Source organism: Callithrix jacchus, chromosome 12, assembly GCF_049354715.1.
Source record: "Callithrix jacchus isolate 240 chromosome 12, calJac240_pri, whole genome shotgun sequence".
Taxonomy (NCBI): Eukaryota; Metazoa; Chordata; class Mammalia; order Primates; family Cebidae; genus Callithrix; species Callithrix jacchus.
This window is the reverse complement of record NC_133513.1, coordinates 101,533,611-101,553,975: the sequence shown is the minus strand read 5'-3', so window position 1 is coordinate 101,553,975 and position 20,365 is coordinate 101,533,611. Positions and strand designations below refer to the sequence as shown.

General features: G+C 37.0%; 1 long non-coding RNA gene across 1 annotated transcript in view; it reads right to left on the bottom strand.

Moving 5' to 3' along the window:
* The window catches only part of LOC128929207 (uncharacterized), a 39,952-nt gene extending 19,906 nt beyond the window's left edge, over positions 1 to 20,046 (bottom strand). Inside the window, exon 1 of the long non-coding RNA XR_008475270.2 lies at positions 19,764 to 20,046. This is a non-coding gene — a long non-coding RNA (uncharacterized LOC128929207). The remainder of the gene's footprint in view (positions 1 to 19,763) is intronic.
* Positions 20,047 to 20,365: the final 319 nt, after the last annotated feature.

Here is a 20,365-nt window from a genome sequence, read left to right as displayed (position 1 = left end):
CCTCAGATAAAGGTAAATGAGGGGGAATGTGTGAGGATGGGGTGGAATGGGGGGTTAAGTGACTCATAACTTCAAAAGTCAATAACTGGCAGGCAATAGGCACCCCTTTTTAATCCACGGTCACACATTTCATCAAGTTGAAATGTTTTTAAAGTATTCTGCTTCCAGCATTAAGAACCACAGCATCTCACTGAGCACTAGGGACGCCACCTGCTCTTACCTCGTCTCTCCACTTAATACTGATGATTTTCACCATCAGTTTACTTACTATCTTAGAGCTTTTCATGGTTTTACACAACGTGTTAGCTCCTTTTATCAACTTTTATTTTAAACCAAAGTCAACCAACCAATGAACCAAACAACGAGAAAACACAACTCCTGTTTTAGATTATGCTGACTCCTAAGTTACAACAAGGCCAGTAATTTAGTACATTTTGCTTTACTGTCTGTTTAAAACACCCAGTAACCTTGGCTGGAAAATCTCCTTTTTATTCTTCAAATGACTTTCAGAATTTCTACATCTTCTAATTTATCTATCTAACCCTTTTCCCTGAAAGTAGGGTCCAGCAGTTTTACCATGATTTATGGAATTGTATAGATGTTATTTTACAGCCTCTCTAAAGAATTTTAACATTTGTGCTTCTAATTGTCTCTCATATTTGAATAGGCAAAATCATTCTAAGAAGTTGAGGATTCTGCCATTTGATTTTCTCTTTGCATCCTTTCCAAAGACATTAGAAAGAATTGTGAGTCCAGGAATGGAGACAGAAAGCAAGGGAATGCTTTCACTGGTATAGTTTCATATTCCCTGCTGCTGCTATGAGAAAAGCTTTTAGATGGGAATAGGGAAGTGGGGCTCTGAGTTTGGTGAAGACTAAAGATTGTGCTTTTTTTTCCTTTTTTCTTTTCTCTTTCTTTCTTTCTTTCTTTCTTTCTTTCTTTCTTTCTTTCTTTCTCTCTCTCTCTCTCTTTCTTTCCCTCCCTCCCTCCCTCCCTCCCTCCCTCCCTCCCTCCCTCCCTCCCTCCCTCCCTCCCTCCCTTCCTTCCTTCCTTCCTTCCTTCCTTCCTTCCTTCCTTCCTTCCTTCCTTCTTTCTTCTTTCTTTTTGAGACAAGGTCTTGCTGTCTATCCCAGATTGAAATACAGCAGCATGATATCAGCTCACTGTAATTTCTCTGCCTTCAAGGCTCAGGGGATCCTCCCAGCTCAGCCTCCCAAGTTGTTGGGACCACAGGCGCATGCCACCATGCTCAGCTAATGTTTTAATTTTTATGTGGTGACAAGGCTCCACTATACTGCTCAGGCTGTGCTCAAACCCCTGGGCTCAAGCGATCCCCTTTCATGTCAGCTTCCCAAGTGCTGGGTTTACAGGCATGAGCCACCATGGCCAAACAGACTGTCCAATTTTATCACAATTTTATAAATGCAAATACAAATTTAGAGACAAAAGTTTACATTTCATTAGTTCCCAGTGAAATAATTTCATCCATTGTAGCTACCCACTGCTACCAAACCTCAAGATCTTGTGAGGATGATTGACAAAGCGGTTAAACGCCACGTGAGAAAAGACCCCTGGCATTTGGGGATGAAGTGGTAAAAGAAGACATCCTGTAGTGGGTGAGACATGGTTCAGTTCACCCAGACTACCTGGACCCCGTCTGACACTGTTTTTCAGACCACTTCTTCCTGAGCTCACTGGGTCCTGCACTGGACTGTTTGTTCAATTTAGGTCATTGTGCTGTCAACTACTGTTGAAATTTAAGTTTGACTCAGATCGTTTACAAAAGTTGGGAAGCTTCTGTTTCTGATTCTGCTTTCTTGTGTATTAGCCTGACTACTCTAGTTTGTAGGAAAAACTCTTCACCAAATTAATTTCAACACAGTGATAATAGTTCCGATCATGCTTATGTGTTTCATAAGTCCCTGTGTCTTCCTCTCAGGACATTATAATAATTCCTTTATTTTCATTCCTCCCAATGTTTATACACCGTTCCCCTATGAGTGCCTCAGGAACAGACCTCTTTCGCTCAAAAGCAGTCCCATTGTTCATGCATTACGGGGATACTCACCATCACTGATTTTCTATTCATGGGTTCTATTTATTCATGACTGAATAATATAGCATCTGAATGATTGATGACTTCTGCACACCTATGCAATAGCAAGATATCTCTTCATTCTTGCAATTCAGAGTAAGCTTGAATCTAAGTTTCGCAGTTAAAAACAAGTTATATAAGGGAAAAATGTTATCTGGGAACCTCTGAAAATGCTATGGTTGTTACTCCCAAGTATCCATGTAAGCAGGAGCTAATAGCATATTGGCTGCAGGGAACAAAATGTTATCAAAGATGCACATCACTGCTCTGTGAGTTTACACTTTGAATAGCTGTGTATGCATTTCAAAATACTTATGTATGTGTGTGTGAAATGTGGTGTACACATAACACAAACACACAGAATCCATGGAAAACCAAAGAAGGAAATGGACTGAACACTCTAGAAAATAGTAATATTACAATATTAGTTAAGGGTGTGCTATGTGCATGAATTGGGGTGTGTTTCTAAACAGATGGTATCACAAAATTCAGAATTTATTAGAAGGCATTTGTGAGACCCTTAGAACATTTTCATTGATTAAAGACGTGCAAAAATTAGTTTTCAGTGGGACACTTAAAAAAATTTTTAATTTGTGTTAGGTAGGTGATAAGAGACCAAATGTTTAGTAAAGCTACGTAGAGATCTCTAAATTTGAGCAGTTTCCATCTGGTCATTCCCAGTGCCTCACATGTTATGATATGCCTGTTTTAAGCAACATCCAAGTCATTTAGCCAACAAAAATGGAGAGTATAACCACTGCATACCACTCACTGCTCTGAGTTCCATAGATACAATGGTGCACAAAAGAGACAAGGTTCCTGTTCTTTTAGAGTTTACAGTTTAGATGGGAAGGCATATTTACTTGTGTGAATATGTGTTTAATTAAAACTGCCATAAAGAGAAAGCTTGAGGATGAGGAAGGAGAACTAACCTAGTCTAGGGATGAAAGTGGTCAGTTTTTTGGAAAATAAAAATACATATACAAGGATCTAGCAAGTGTAGGAGTTAATTAGCAAAATTAGGGAGGGCAGGATAGTAAAATTTAAGGAAATTAAAGCTTATAAAGGCCCTTTAACTATGAAGACCACATACCGTACATATGTGGACACATCTGAGAACATGGATTATGGCCAATGTGGACAGAATGCAGGTAAGACAAACCCATGGGAGGCTAGAGAGATAACAAGACTAGATCAGGCAGGGTGTGGTTTATCATGTTAAGGATTCTGTATTTTATCTCAAGAGCACTGTAAGCCCATGCAATGTGTTAAATGGAGCTAGAATTTGTTCATCGGCCTAGTAACTGTAGATAATTTGAGAATTATAAATTATGACTCCTTTTAGGTGGCATGAATAAGCAATACTTTGTTTCTCTTCTTTTCAATTCATTTCCCAAAGAACCTTAGAATTGCATCTGCTGCCTTTATTTAAACTTGCAACATCCATCTGGAATCTTTGCTATTGACCACACTCATATGTAGAACGAGGAAAAATTTGGTTCTCTTTCTTCCTTGGGGATTTGTAGAGTCCTCTTGTGAGCTGCCTGTCTGCCCTCTTGTTGTGAGGTCGAGAAATCCTTGCTCTGAGGATTCAGGGTTTGAAAACTAATGATCTTAAAGCTGTGATCTCAGGAGTTGGGAGTAGCGGGGGGGAGGGGATGAATAGGGTCCTGCAGGAGAGTAACAGCTCTGTACCATGTGGAGGAGAGTCAAACCACTTTCTGCAGTCATCTCCCCAATTGCCCCCCTTCTGGGACCTTGTTCAAACTTTGTTTCTACAGTTTAACATGGATAGCAATGGGACTTTTTTTTTTTTTTAAATGGATCAATATTAAGTCAGCTGGCTGAGAATTTACCAACTTGACAGCAATGACCAAAATCAATGTCTAAAGAAATATTTCAGCTGAGAGAGAGCCCCGAGTAAGGGAGAAAATCTGCTATCGCTTCCAGACCACTGCTGCCTCCTCAGATCTGTTCTTATTCGTATTCAAAGTCATATTTTCTTCACTATTCCTTTTTGTGTGCTTTTTAAAATATACCTTGGCACTGCCTCCTTCTAAACTTTCCTGGCAGAGATAAACAGTTCCACCTCTAAATCAATATTTTTCTCTTTTTAATTTAGTTTTAATTTATTTATGGAAATAAATTGAATAAAGGAGAATTTATATCAAGAAATTGAATCCAGCTATAATATAACAAGAAAGACTATATAACCGTTAACTCCCTTATCTTAGTGAATGGGTTCCCACCTGAAATTATGAGACCCATCACCTGATTTATTTAAAATCAACTGGAAAAAATCATTCCGTGATGGGCTACTAAAAAGTCCCCACCTCCAGCTAAACTGGAATAAAGAAAATAATCACTATAATAAATGTTTTTTTTAAAAAATTCAAGTTTCTGTAGACTGAATCTTTTTAACTCCTGCTGCAATCAGTTTTATTAATCATCAATATTCACATATGTTCTTTGGCATCATTAATCAGGAACTAGAACACAAGAAGAATAAGTGATGTTTAGGAAGCTGTTCTTCACATACCAGCTTTGGTCCCATAGGTAAAATGTTGACTTTGCTGTGGCAGGATCTGTGCTCCTTTTTTTTTTTTTTTTTTTTTGATCATGGCTCCTTGCAACTTTGATCTCCCAGGCTCAAGCCATTCTCCCACTTTAGCCTCCCAAATAGATGGAACTAAAGGTGTGCACCACCATGCCCAGCTAATTCTGTTATTTTTATTTTTTTAAGAGACAACATCTCCCTGTTACCCAGGCTGGCCTCAAATTCCTGGGCCCAAGCAGCCCTCCCACCTTGACTCTCCAAAGTGCTTGTGTTACAGACATGAGCGACCACTCCCAAACAATCTGAGATCTTATTCTTGTTCTGCTCCTTTTACTGTGAACAACAGGAAAATTCCCTGAAAACAGAACAGTAAGTCTTAACATCTCATGGTAAAATTGCTTGAGAATACATCATATCTTGAAGTGTCTAAATATCAACTTCATTGACCAAAAGCAAAGCTTCCACCTCCATACAAGTTTTTTCCTATTCTAAGTTCATGGCAATTTTACTAAGGTTGGTTTGCTTGTTTGATTTTTGTTTTTGTTTATACATCAGCCTTGAAAAGCATTACAAAAGTTTTGCTTAACTTAAAAAAAAAGAGGGAATAGAAGCATTGCTATATTGGGGCTTTCATTGCTGACATTATCAAAACCATAAACCTCTCCAAAATTTCAACAGCAACAATATCTGTTATTTTATGAACTAAGTAGACTATGTACCTAGTATTTATAGTTTATGAAGCACTTCTGCAAATATCTCATTCTTTGACCTTCAATTTTGGTATTAATACTAACCACATGTTGCAGATGAAGAAACCATGGTTCAGAAACAGAACTAAATTGGCTTCTGTTATACTCCTAGTTGAATAAAAAGAGTCTAGTAGACTCTACACCTAGTAGAATGAAAAGAGTCTCTGAAATCAATAGATCTAGGTGTGTGTTGCTGAATGCCACTTATACACCTAGTAAGTGGCAGACAGTTACACACACCTAGATCTGTTGATTTCAGAGACTCTTTTCATTCTACTATTCTTTTCTTTTGAAGCCTTTCTGGGGGGCCTCAGCCTCTGGTAACAGTCAGATGATTCATTTTATCTGCTAAATGCTTACTCTGCTGATTACCTGCATTCTGTTCTGCCTCTATATGTGCCAGTCTAAATTACCAAAACAGGTAATGCATAGTGTTGCTTATCTACTTTCCTGCACTTTCTCATTCAGGAATAAATTCTCATGCAAATTCTCTAAGACTCTAAGGATTTCAAGTTGAAGGAACTATCTTCTCACCTGATCACACTAGAAGAATATCTATCCACTCTACCTACTCACTTTGCATGGCTCTCTGATCTTAACATTTATCAGGTTCATGTTCCTCTCCTTCCCCAGACCAGGGTACTCTAGGACAGGCACATGCTCTGAGAAGGCGTAATATGAGGGTCACAGTGACCCATGGTTTATTAGGCTTAAGAAGAGCAAAACAACCTCAAAGCCAAAGAACGATCAAAGTCTTCAAAATCCTGACGACAAAGATAAGAAGGAATAGATACAACTGAGCGAACAAAGAACCAATGCTTTGAGTTATGTGAGTGCAGTGTGGGAAAAGGATCTTAAGTCCTTCTGCAGGTGTTTCCAGAAAGATCTTAAGTCCTTCTCTCAGTAGCCTTTTAGTGCTCAGATTCTTGGTGTGCACCATGCGTGCTGCTCTGACAGACCCAATTCTGTCTTTGTCATCTCCAAAGTCTTCCTTTGTCAGGAGGATCTGGTTCCTCATTTACTTGATGATAACTCTTCGGGCAGATATTGGCTGCAATTCCTGAGTTGCAGGTCTCCGTTAAGCAAGTTTAGCTTAGAATAAAAAAAAAAATCTAAAATCTGCTTCTTCCTTTATTGTTTGTAAGGCATTCATCCAGATTTTAATAGAAAGGATTGCCTTTTTATTAAAATACAGACGAAACTTCTGTCTCCAGCCATAGCCAACAAATGTAAATCCCAAATGTGATCAGAAGGCAGAACAGGGCAAGCCTTTAGGTATTCCAGAAAGCACTAATATAATGACTGTCCAGGATTCATTTAGTCACTCTGTTAAAAGAGTAATACTAATCACAGTATAAGAATAATACTAAATACAACCATATCCTAGTAATAACAGCATATGCTTTATATATTATCCCTATAACTAGTATTAGAATAAGTACGTTAGCACATTTGCTCAGTTGCTCCATCTCACATCAATCCTATCAAGCAAATGCTGATACCTTCATCTTTTCAGATGCTAAATCCAATCCTTGAGTTGTGCATCTTTCTGAGAATCACTCTCATAAACTTAATTCTTATTTTCAAGCCCTCTCTCTGGCTGCTTGCACATGTGAGTGCCCAAATAGCTTTCATAGTTGGTGGTGTATTGTGAGCCATATGTATCTCACTCCCATTTGCACCACCATGGTGAGTAGGGTCGAGGAATAAATTGGTTGGAGCTCACAGTCAAGATAAGAAGTGGCAAATAAAAATTCAGGTAAATTGCTCGAAGGAGATATCTGTCCATAAGGGTGGGACAGAGAGAAAGAGTCTGACTATGAGGTTGGTGGTATGGAAGTTGGCCTGATTAGGCAGAACCAAGATTAGAGCAAGGATGAGGGGCAGCACTAGAAGTAATCCAGAAAGTCAATCAGCAGCATCTTATTGTATTCCTATGTTGGGAGAATAATGCTAGAGTTTTAAGACACAACACAGAATGGCAACACAAGAGTGGTGCTTTCCCATGTAAACAGTGGGTCACTGGTGAAACCCACGAGAAATGGATGGCTGGTATAGATATATTCAAGTAGGTACATGACTTTAGAAGAAAATGAGAAAAAAACTTAGAAAACATAAATAGAGCATCAAACTCATGACATCCTAAATAACACATCTCTAAGTGATGAATCGGGGAGATTTTTAAAAAATTTAACAAATAATATTGAGTTGGTACTATATAGCTTGGAAGTTTGCACCCTCCAAATCTCATATTTAAATTGGCTCCCCAGTGTTGGATGTGAGGCCTAATGAGAGGGCATAAAGGGAGATGTTTGTGTCATGGGGTGTATTCCTCTGCACAGGTTAATGCCCTCTCTCATAGGGGGAGGAAAGTTAGCAAGTTCTCATTCATATTAGTTCCTGTGAGAGCTGGTTGTTAGAAGGAGCCCAGTAACCTCCTCCCTTGCTTTCTCTCTTGCTGTGTGATCTCTGAACACACTGGCTCTCCTTTACTTTCCTCTGTGAGCAGAAGCAGCCTGAGGCCCTCATCAGAAGCTGAGCAGATGCTGGCACCAAGCTTCTTGCACAGCCTGCAGATCTGTGAGCCAAATAAACCTCTTTTCTTTATAAATTACACAGCCTTAGGTATTCTTTAATAGCAACACTAAATAGACTGAAACAAGTGGTAAATGAGAGTGTCAGCAGTTATGAAAGCAGTCCTAGAATACTGTGTAAAGTGTGGAAAACACTTGATTACACTATATGATTGAGCATTCCTTATTATGCTGCACTCGTCAGAGTGCTAGATAGAAACAAACAGGGAAGCAAAGGTTAAATCTCCACTTATCTTTTTCAAGAAATTTGAATGTTTAAAATTCACATCATTCCCATTTTTTCTTCATTGAAAATATTTTAATGCATTTCATATTATTATCTTTTGTACGATCATCAAATATGTTACATTTGGACACATACTAATTTAACTTCCTAATCTAATATAAAAATACTGATTTGCATAGACTTGACACTTGTGCCTCTCTCAGTGCCCTGGCTACTAATTTTTACAAGCATTTATTTGTTAATTTTTGTTTTCAAGTGGCAAGTCCCTGGGTCTGTGCTCACCAGGCCTGAGACCACAGCCACTTGAACCTTTTGTCTCATGAACAGTAACCCTGGATCTTGAGAAGAGTCATCTCCCATAATCCTCTCTGTTACAGCATCTTTATTCTCGAATCCTAAGCTTAAAACAAGGAATAGATAGTCACCATTGCAGTCAGAATACCAAGGCTGACAGTACTAAAGCCGATAGAGTACCAAGACTGAGAGAGGTCTATTCTTTTTATGTTTCAATTTTCTTTGGAAGGTGTATTTTTTTTCTTTTTTTCCCCTTCTTTCCTTCCCTCCCTCCATTCTTTCCTTCCTTCCTTCCCTCCCTCCCTCCCTTCTTCCTTCCTTCTTTCGTTCCTTCCTTCCTTTCTTCCTTCCTTCCTATTTCTTTCAGTTTCTTCTCTCTCTCTTTCTTTCCCTTTCTTCTTTTTTGTCAAATAGTTGTGTGCAACATTCCTCAGGGTCAGAGTCTTCTATCTGTGCTAACTTGGAGTTGGGAGGAGAGCCCACTGTCTTCCATAAACAAATTGGTAAAGTGATAAATACCTAAAGTTTTTATAACTTTGCATCATTGCCTTCATTTGTATATATATATTTTCTTCATTAGTCAAATCAGTGAATCTAAATTGTCTCTGCTATGACTCCACCTTCAAATATTTCTGACTCTCACATTTTAAACAGGCATCTACTGTATATTTTATTCCATGAATGTTTATGGGATGGAAGAGCTCTGTATTGAGGTTCCTTCTGTTTTAGTTCCCCTTTAGACAGTCTTTGGTAAAGAGGTCAAAGCACCGTCAGGAGAAAAGAAGAAAGATCACATGGTTGTAGGAATCTGTAAAGTTCCTCCTCGCCCTCTCACTCTGAGAGTAAGTACAGAGAGTTCTTCAACTCTGCAGAGCTACCTGTCAGAGCCGGTAAAGATGCTGGTGAAGTTAAATATGTGTTAAAATAAAGCTGAAGCTCTTTCTAAAGCCAAAAATATCTTCATTACTCATGGTATAGACCTTTGCTAGTGTTCCTCCTTCCTGAAAAATGCAAGGGGGTCTCTATATCTTATTTTAAGACTAAACAGTTTTTTTTTTCATTCTGCTCCATTCTGCTGTGACATGCTCTTATCCTTGGGCATGAGGTTGATATCTTAAGGTATTTGATCACTAAGCTGAAAATGACAATTGCTTCATAAAATCATGTTGGTTGATATTACAAATGTGTCCTTACTGAATAGAAAATGAGGATGAGGTGAATTCACAGACAACTTTTTGAGAGAAGGCAAGTCATAAAGGCATAACTTGTAGCAAAGCATTTCCCATCATCTAATGCCAAGCATAAAGACTGTAACTTCCTGTGACCGAGTCAGATGTAACACCAATTTGTCTTCTGGGCTCAGGTCAACTCTGGCTATTTGATTCCTTGAACATACCTGGGAGATCTCACCATTCCCATGCCCCGCAAATGACGGAGTATGCAAGTATACCAAGAAGATGGGTCAAAATGTGTTCACCTTAAAATAGTAGATATACAATGTTTTTATATTTGACATTCACTAATCTTTAATGTGGTAAACTGGTGGCATGACTTTTTCTCCGAATGATCATCCATACTCTGAGCAGGCTCTTGGTCCATGGGCTTTGAATCGTTAAGGTTGATCTTATTCACAGGAAAGGTCTTGTATAGCAAATGGTTCTTCATGCTGTGTACACACTGGAATCACCTGGAAAGTTTCAGGTGATATAAAAGGAAGAGGGGGAGCTTGTATCGTGTTTCTTTCAGCTCTAATTATTATTTCTTTTATTCCTATTTCTCTGAGTTTCATTTCTCTTCTTAATTTTTTTAAAGTGGAAGATTGTTATCTAAACCATTTTTTTATAAATATTGGCATTTACTGCTATAAGTTTCCCCCTAAGGACTGATGACACAGCATTTCATAAATTTTGTTATATACTGTCTTAATTTTCATTTCTCTTGAATTATTTTTCTAATTTATCTTTGATTTATTCTTTGAGCTATTAGTTATTTAGAAATGTGTTGTTTAATTTTCACATGTTTGTGACTATTCCAAATTTTCATATTATTGAGTTTTGAACTCATTGTAACATGGTCAGAGAAAAAATATATGTAATTTCTATTTTTTAAAATGTATTGAGGTCCTTTTATGGCCTGTCATATTGTGTATTCTGGATAATGTTTGATGCACCATTGAGATGAATATTTATTCTACCGCTATTGGGTGAATTTTTCTACGATTATCTGTTAGGTCTCATTGTTCTTGTTGTTCATGTCATCTAGGTACTTGTTTAACTTCTGCCTAGTAATTTTGTTTATTACTGAAAGCAGGTATTGAAGTCTCCAGTTATTATTGCTAAATTTTATATTTCTCAATTTAATGCAGGCAGTTTCTGCATAATACATTTAAAGGCTCTGTTGTTAGGTATTTATTTGCTTATAATTTCTATATCTTATTGATGTGGTGATGTTTTATTATTATAAAATATCTGCTTTGTCTATGGGATTTTTTTTTCCTTATAGTTTGTTATTAGCATGGCTACTTCATTTAGTTCTCTTCTGAGCTGAGGTAACTATCCTAACAGTTGCTGTTTTTATTTTATTCATTAAATTTTATTTTCCACCCATTGACTTCAAATGCCTTTTTTTTTGTTTGTTTGTTTGAAAAACAAACAACTTCAAATGTTTGTTTTTTTTGAGACAGGGTCTTTCTCTGTCACCCAGCCTGGAATGCAGTGACACCATCTCAGCTCACTGCAGCCTCCATTGCTCTGGCTCAGGTGATCTTCCCACCTCAACCTCCCAAGTAGCTGAGACTATAGGCAAGCACCATCATTCCTGGCTAATTTTTGTACTTTTTTGTAGAGATGAGGTTTCACCATATTTCCCAGGCTGGTTGGTCTCAAACTTCTGAGCTCAAGCAATCTGCCTGTCTCGCCTTCCAATGTGCTGAGATTACAGGTGTTAGCCATCAAAGCCACCTTTCTGTTTTTAAAACTAAGGTGTGTTTCTTTTATATACCATATTGTTGGAACTTGAAAAAAATGGATTCTGTTAATCTCTAACTTTTAATTGAATTTTTAATACATTAAAATGTAATATTATTTACATGGCTAGAATTATTTCTGCCTTATTTTTTTGACTTTCTCATACAATTTTGTTCTTCATTCCTCTTTTTTTTTACTTATAATAAATATGTATTTTCTAATGTGCCATTTTAATTCTGTTGACTTTTTCTTTATATTTTTCAGTTTATTAGAGTTTGTACTAGAAATTTCTATTAAATTCATACCCAAAACAATGTAAATTGGAGTACTAAAATTAATTTCAATTGCATACAAATAATTTTCTTCAGTATAGCTTTATTCTCTCCTTCTTTTTGTGATTATTGTTGTCATACAAATTACATCTTCATAAATTAGAAATCCATCAATGCATAATTACATCTTTATTCAACTGTCTTTTAAATCAGAAGAAACAAATAAAAGTACATCATAACATTTATTATATTTACCAATATACTTTTACTGATTACCAATACACTTTTACTGATTGCCAATACCTTTACTGATTTGCCAGTATACTTTTACTGATTACCAATACCTTTACAGATAGTGTTTATTTTTTCATGTGGATTTGAGTTGCTGTCTACTGTTTCTTCACTTCAACCTAAGAGATGTTTTGAGAATTTCTTGTAGACCATGTCTGTTGGTGACATATGTCTTAGTTTTGGTTTATCTAGTGTTTTAGTCTGTTTTCACACTACTATAAAGAAATGCATGAGACTGGGTAGTTTATAAAGAAAAAAAGCTTTAATTGATTCACACTTCTGCATGGCTGAGGAGGCCTCAGGAAGCTTACAATCACAGTGGAAGCTGAAGCACACATGTCTTAATATGGAAGCAGGTGAGAAAGAGAATGAGAGAGAGAGAGAGAGAAGAATAAAGGAGGAACCTCCAAGCTGGGTAAGATGGCTCATTCCTGTAATCCCAGCACTTTGGGAGACCAAGGCAGGTGGATCATGAGGTCAGGAAATTGAGACCATCCTGGCTAACAAGGTGAAACCCCATCTCTACTAAAAATACAAAAATTAGCTGGGTGTGGTGGTGCATGCCTGTAATCCCAGCTACTTGGGAGGCTGAGGCAGAGGCAGGAGAATTGCTTGAACCAGGGAGTTGGATGTTGCAGTGAGCCAAGATGTCGCCACTGCACTCCAGCCTGGTGACAGAGTGAGACTCCATCTCAAAAACCAAAACAAAACAAAATAGGAGGAACTTCCAAACACTTATAAAAACATCAGGTCTCATGAGAACTTACTCACTGTCATGAAAACAGCATGGGGAAAAACCACCCTCATGATTCAATCACCTCCTTCCCTCAGCATGTGGGGATTACAGGTCCCTCCTTCCACACATGGAAATTACAGTTCAAGATGAGATTTGGGTGGAGACACAGAATCAAACCTTATCATCCGGGAATTTATTAATTTTGCTATGATGTTTTAAAGATAGTTTAATTAGATATAAAACTTTTGATTTATGATAATTTTCTTTTATTAATAGCACTTTAAACATGTCATCCCATTGCCTTCTGGTCCTTACAGTTTCTAACATTGCAGCTTGTTAATCTCATTGAGGACCTAGTATGTAAGAAGTTCTTGCTGCTTTCAAAATTCTCTCTTGGTCTTTCTTCTGAGCAATTTGATGATGATGTCTCTAGTGCAAATACCTTTGAGTTTATCCTGTTTAAAATTTGTTGAGCTTCTCAGATGTGTAAATTAATGTTTTCCTTCAACTTTGGAACTTTGTCAGGAATTATTTCCTGACTTTTTTTTTTTTTAATTTTTTTCTCTCTTCTCTCCTTTTAATATTTCTATTATACAAATGTTGGGTTGTTTGAGGTGTCCTGAGTTTCTCTTAATTTTTCTTCATTATTTTATTTTTTACTTTCTATTTAGCAGAATGGATAATCTTAATTGACTTATCTTCACATTTGCTATTTTTTTCCTTTGCCAGCTTATAGTTTCTGTATTTTTGTAAATCTTAGTTATTGTACGTCTAAACTCCAGAATCTTTTTGGTTCTTTTTAAAAATCATTTCTCTCTGTCGTCAATATTCTCTGTTTAGTAAAACATCATTCTTACGTTTTCCTTTAGTGTTTAGACATGCCTTTCTCCAGTTCTTTGAAGAGCTGATTTAAAATTTTTATCCAATAAGTTCAATATATGAGATTCCTCAGGGATAGCTTCTGTTGATTTATTTTCATTCACATGTATGGGACATATTTTCCTGTTTCTTTATGTGTCTTGAAATATTTTGTTAAAAATGAGACGGGTATTTTTCTTCAACAAATATTCCTCAGATTGTTGAAAGCCTTTGGTTAATTTTCAGAGTCTTGGAAAAAAATGGCTTTCATACTAATAGTCTTTAAGGAGGAGTAAAATTTTAAATGTTTTTGTTCTAGTGTATTGAGGACCACGATTATGTGACATTTCCTCTGTTGTTCCATTATTTTTATATGCAAAGTTGTTACATTGATTCATTAACTTTTTCTTGCCATCAAGGAAGATTCTATTCATGTAATTTGAAGTGTTAGAAAACATGTCAATCTATTGATATAAACTAATGTTATATCGGATGAAAGTGTATTTGGAGAGTCTGCTTAGATGTATTTAATTTGGCATGTGATGCCAAAAACATGTGAATAGCCAGTTTCAAGGACAAAGATATATATATATATATCTTTTATATATATATTTTAAGACTAATTACTTGTCTGTTGTGGAATTTTATCTCTTAAAGGCAGTGTGTTGGTGAGGTAGTATTCTGCCATTAGTACCTTATTTTCTATAAAAATTAGATGTCATATGTAATGCTCAAGAGATACTTGGCCTTGAGAAGCCATTAGAGGATCCTTTAAACTGGAGTTTTTCCCTTTAGCTAAAAAAAGCAATGCTTGGGTGAACTCAGTTGTCTGAAGCTGCAACTCATACCTTTTTCTTTTTTCCAGAGGTCAGGTTGTTATTCTGATTTAAAGCCTTCTGTGATTATTATGTAGGCCAGTGGTTTCAAACAAAGATGATTTTTTCCTTGGCCTCTAGAAGTAATCCAAGCTACTTTTGAATTTGGGAGGATGGAATGAGAAAAAGAAATGCTGGCTAATTATTTCCAGGAATGCAAGAGCTAGAGTGTACTATTGGTGTTGCTTTATAATCCTAGAACTTGATAAGATCATTATAACATTTGTCATAAAATATCATTTAATCTTCATCTGTAAAGAACTGTTTTAAAATAGAAAACACTGTTGTTCATCCTTCAAAAGCCAGTCTAGTAATTATATAACCATAATTACTATGACAAGGAAAATTGAAATAATGAGTAAAAGTTCTATCTTCACTTTTTTCCCAATCAGCTTACTACTATAGCAAACATATAGACTAACTAGTATGCAATAACTAGTAATTGAGATATAATTTGAGTATATTACTGAAAAGAAAAACAACATGTGGAGAAAATAACTTTTGTGAAACATTATAGAATAATTCTCATTCTTGGTAGCCAGGAAGAAAATAATATTATCAGTGAATGACGATTATTTCATTAAGAATTGTTAAAGTAATATGTACAATTACAGAGTATCTTTAACTTAACTTATTAAATAATAATGTTTAGAATAGAAGATTATTATGGAAGATAGGAGGAAAAGGTATGTGTCTTTTTGAGGGAAAAATGGATATGAATTAAACCAAATGCTTCTCTCTTATATGTGAGCTCAGAACAAATTATCTTTGATATTCTTAATTCCAAGTCACTTTTCTTAGAGGATAAAATGCTCCTTCAATAGCAAATTGCAACATCTATGATCCTCAAATTAATATCACAAGAATAATCAAATACAATTAAACAAAAGTGCACCAGTTTACCATGGGTTTCAACTATTGTATTGAATATTTAAGCTTAATAAACTTTGCGACTTCTTAGAAGCTGTGATGGACTGCCCTCTAAAATTTTATTTTGTTTGGCAGTTTCTCTCTCTGCTGTCATCCCCAGGGAAAGGAAAACCAGCCAACTTGTTTTGATAATATGCAACAAAGCCAAGGATAAAATAATGAAGGAAGGTGAATTTACAGTCAAAACATTATCATTGTTGGGCCCAGATTGGTTTAGTATAAATTTATGAGTGAGTAACATTTGAACAATAAATTAACTCATCAGCTCAGATCTTTAATCATGTTTATGAGACTGACTAGGGGAAACAGTCTCTTGTTCAAAGTTGATGGCGTTATTTTTGATGCTTGGATAATTTTTATGATTGGGTTGAGAACCGTGAATGTAATGGATTTTCCATACACAAATTTTTCAAACAACCTGTTTGAAAGTGGGGGCTAAGAAAACTTGTTTTGGAATTGTAGTTGAATATGAAGAATGCAAATTTTGTTGGGGTTATGGGGTTTTTGGACTGGTAGGGACTGAGGAGATTCGATTTGGCACAGTTGAGCTCTCACAGGTCATTTTTCTGCACGATGGGTAGGAAACTAGGTTTGCCTCTGTCCCCTTCCAGATGGACAGACCTAACACAGTGACCAGTTGCTTATTACTGTAAACATCCTGCCATTGATGCTATGAGAGACGACACTCACAGCTTCAGTGGTATCACAAGCAAACTGGGGCTCAATTTCTCTTCCTAGCTTCTCATCCTTTTCACTAGTTTGCCTAGGTAGAGAAAACAGTAGAGTCTTCCAACATTTGCCTTTCTAAACTAGGCCCGTTGAACATCTCCAAAATGAAAAGCCTGCTTCAGTAGCTGATTTCTTCTTTGTATCCAAATTGTGTTTCTCATGTGCAGCATAATATTTTGAAGAATGGGTATACTGTGGAATATCTAAATTGAGATAATTTACAAATTCATTACTTCACAGTTGTCATGTTTGTGTGGTGAAAACATGTAATATCCACACTTAGCATTTTTCAAGAATATAGTGTATCATTGTTAACTGTAGTCACATGCTATACAGTAGATTTCTTGAACTTATTTCTTCTAATTGTAATTATTTATACTTTGAAATATGTATCTTTGATCCTCTCCCCTACACACCCCAGCCTCTGGTATCACCATTCAGCTTTCTATGAAATTAACTTTTTTAGCTTCCACGTATGAGTGAGATCCTGTGCTATTTGTCTGTATGTGCCTGGCTTATTGTATGTACATATGTATATAATATGTGCACACACATGTACCCCCCACAGGTTTTCTGTATCCATTCATCAGTTGACAGTCACTTAAGCTGATTCCATATCCTGGCTATTGTCAATAGTGCTGCAGTGAACATGGGAGTGCACGTATCTCTTTCACATACTGATTTTATTTCATTTGAATATATAGAAAGCAGTAGGATTGCTGGATCAAATGATAGTTTTAGTTTCAATTTTTTGAGGAATGTTCATGTTGTTTTTCATAGAGGCTCTACTAATTATATTCCCACAGTGTGCAAAGGCTCCATTTTCTTTGCATTCTCATCAACAGACATTATCTTTTATCTTTTTGATAATAGCCATTATAACAGGAGTGAGGTGGTATTATCATTGTGGCTTTGATTTACCTTTCTCGGATGATTAGTGGTTTCTTAATCAATCATTTTCTCCACCACCACCACCAACAACACTACTAACGACTTAAGGGCACAGTTCAGAGGTGTATTCCCAGATGCTGCACCCACCCATAACTCTAACGCAATTAACACTAGGCCATCTCTGGGCCTGGAATTCTAAGCTTCCTGATTAGAGAATTTTAAGGCAGGAAAGGTCAAAATGCTTTTCTCCTGCTTTTATACTGTCAACCTTCAATTGTCCTGATGCCTTGGCCTCTCGTATTCCTGTCTCATTAGTTGCACCAAATTAAAATTAAAGACATTTAAATAAATACAATCTGTAAAAGGGAGCATGACAGTGGTACCAGCAAGAGGAATGAGGGGTGACATGACATGGTTTTTATTTAAAAACCATACTATCTATGTTTCTTCTTTCACTGATCCTTGTTTGCAATACAGGCTGAAATCTGCTGCCTTATTTACTACGGCTGAAAATACGTATGTAATATGGTGCATTCTGTTCCTCTAAGTGGCCTCGCTCCCTACCCCTGCATTCTCTGACCATGATTAGCTTTTAGCAGTGATGTCTGAGTTATCACAGATGTATTACAGGGGCTCATGTTTTCTTCATCTAGAAGTTTCTCAATTTAGAATCTGCCATATACATTGGGTGCAATGGTATTGACGGTATTGAAATACACAAAGGATAGATGTCATGCTCTAAATTTCATTTAGCGTTAAGTATTAAGACTCTGGAACTAATTGCAAAGCTACATTTCATTCAACTTAGAGGGCAGGACTAGTCCTACAGGCACAAAACTGGGCCTTATTTTCTTTTTTTGAGACAGAGTTTTGCTCTTGTTTCCCAGACTGGCATGCAATGGCATAATCTCTGCTCATAGAAACCTCCACCTCCCAAGTTCAAACAATTCTCCGACCTCAGCCTCCCAGGTAGCTGGGAACACAGGCATGCGCCACCATGCATGGCTAATTTTGTATTTTTAGTAGAGATGGAGTTTCACCGTGTTGGTCAGGCTGGTCTCAAACTCCTGAACTCGTGTGATCTACCCGCCTCAGCCTCCCAAAGTGCTGGGATTACAGATGTGAGTCACCGTGCCTGACCACGCCTTACATTTTGAGAAGGAAATTATAAAGTTTGAGAAGTCAGGGAAGCTGCATTCAAAGAAGCTAGAAGATCGTTGATAGAAAGAGCCTTGGGGGAGAATGGAATAATTTGGGAAGGGGCAGACAGAAGCATGTAGTGAAGTAACCCAAGTGGTTTGTTTTGTTAGTGGAACTTTTTAAAATATAATCTAACTGTTCTTAGACACCAGGAATGGAGTACTCTATAAAGGCAGTAATCTTTACAACTACGGTTAACTAAGACATTTGTTATATAAACCTAAAACTAAGGGCTTTGCATAACACGCAGACTCTAAAGAGTAAGTATTATACTTTTATTTTATGCCATGAAAACAACAAAATTCATAGCATACATGCATAAATTCTGGCATATATGTTTAAAAACTCAGTTTCTTTATTTTTGCAGGAATTTGAGATTTGTAGAATGTCTTAAGAGCATTGATAAAACATTACTTTCGCTATTATAAATGAATATATGATAAAACTGCAAGTAAATGTTTAATAAAAGTGTTTACATGGCACATAATGAGTGAACCACCTGGCACTTAAGGCCTTTACTAGACTTGCCTTTGTGGGAAAAAAGGTGCTTGAGATTTCAGGATCACCTACAATTCTATATTCCTAAGTGTCTGCTAAGAAGCCTATCTCCTTCCCACAGTAACAAGACTCTTTCTATCTCTGGTCGTCATCGCAAAATATCATTCCCTAGGTACATAGTCATCAGCTTATCCAAAGTCAAGATGAAGGAAAGAATCTTAAGAGCTGTGAGCCAAAAGTATCAGGTAACCTGTAAAGGAAAACCTATCAGATTAACAGCAGGTTTCTCAGCAGGAACCCTACATGCTAGAAGGGATAGGGGTTCTATTTTTAATGTCCTTAAACGAAACCATTATAAGCCAAGAATTTTGTATCCAGTGAAACTAGTCTTCATAAATGAAAGAAAGATAGTCTTTTCCGGGCAAAAAACGTGCTGAGAGAATTCACCACTACCAAACCAGGACTATAGGAACTGCTAAAGGAGCACTAAATCCTGAAACAAATCCTCAAAATACATCAAAACAGAATCTCCTTAAGCATAAATCTCACAGGACCTATATAACAATGATATAATGAAAAAAAGAGAAGGTATTCCCACAACAAATAGCATGGTGAATAGAATGGTACCTCACATCTCTACACTAACATGGAATGTAAATGGCCTAAATAGTCCACTTAAAAGATACAGAGCGGCAGAATGGATGAGAATTCACCAACCCTGTTACTGCTGTTTTCAGGAAACACATCTAACACATAAGGACTGACATAAATTTAAGATAAAAAGGTGAAAAAAGATATTCCATGCAAATGGACACCAAAAGCGAGCAGCAGTAGCTACCCTTATATCAGACAAAACAAACTTCAAAGCAACAACAGTTAAAAAAGACAAAGAGGGACATTATATAATGATAAAAGGCCTTGTCCAACAGAAAAATATCACAATTCTGAATATATAGGCACCTAACACTGGAGCCCCTTATTTTTAAAATAATTACTACTCACTGTTTACTGAATTCACCGTGCAGTCCTTTGCACCTTCGTTTTTGAGGGCTCCGTCGGGCTGCCTTTGCAGTGATGGTCACGGTGAGTTCACTTGCCGTGACCTCTGCACCTGCTGGGTTTCCTCACGTGGGGCACCACTGTCGGGGTCACCACCTGTTTGCGTCTGTCCTGCAGACCCCGACTCAGTGATGAATAATGTATACTCAAGCACAGAATACAGTGAATGAGCAGGCTGGGCTGTCCAGGCCACTCACTAAAAGGAGTTAATAGCAGCCGGCGGCCCTGACACGCTGGCCTCTCTGGCCTTTATTCAGCACACATTAAATAACAAAAGCTTTGAATGCCCGCTGAAGGGGAAAGCCCCTTCCAAAGCCATTCAGATCTCATGAGAACTGACTAACTATCACTAGAACAGGATGGGGGAACCACCCTCATAATTCAGTTATCTCTACCTGGTCCTCCCATGACACATAGGAATTGTGGGAGTTACAATTCAAGATGAGATTTGGGTGGAGACACAGCCAAACCATAAAATTCCACTCCTGCCCCCTTCAAAATCTTATGTCCTTACATTTCAAAACACAATCACTTCTTCCCAACAG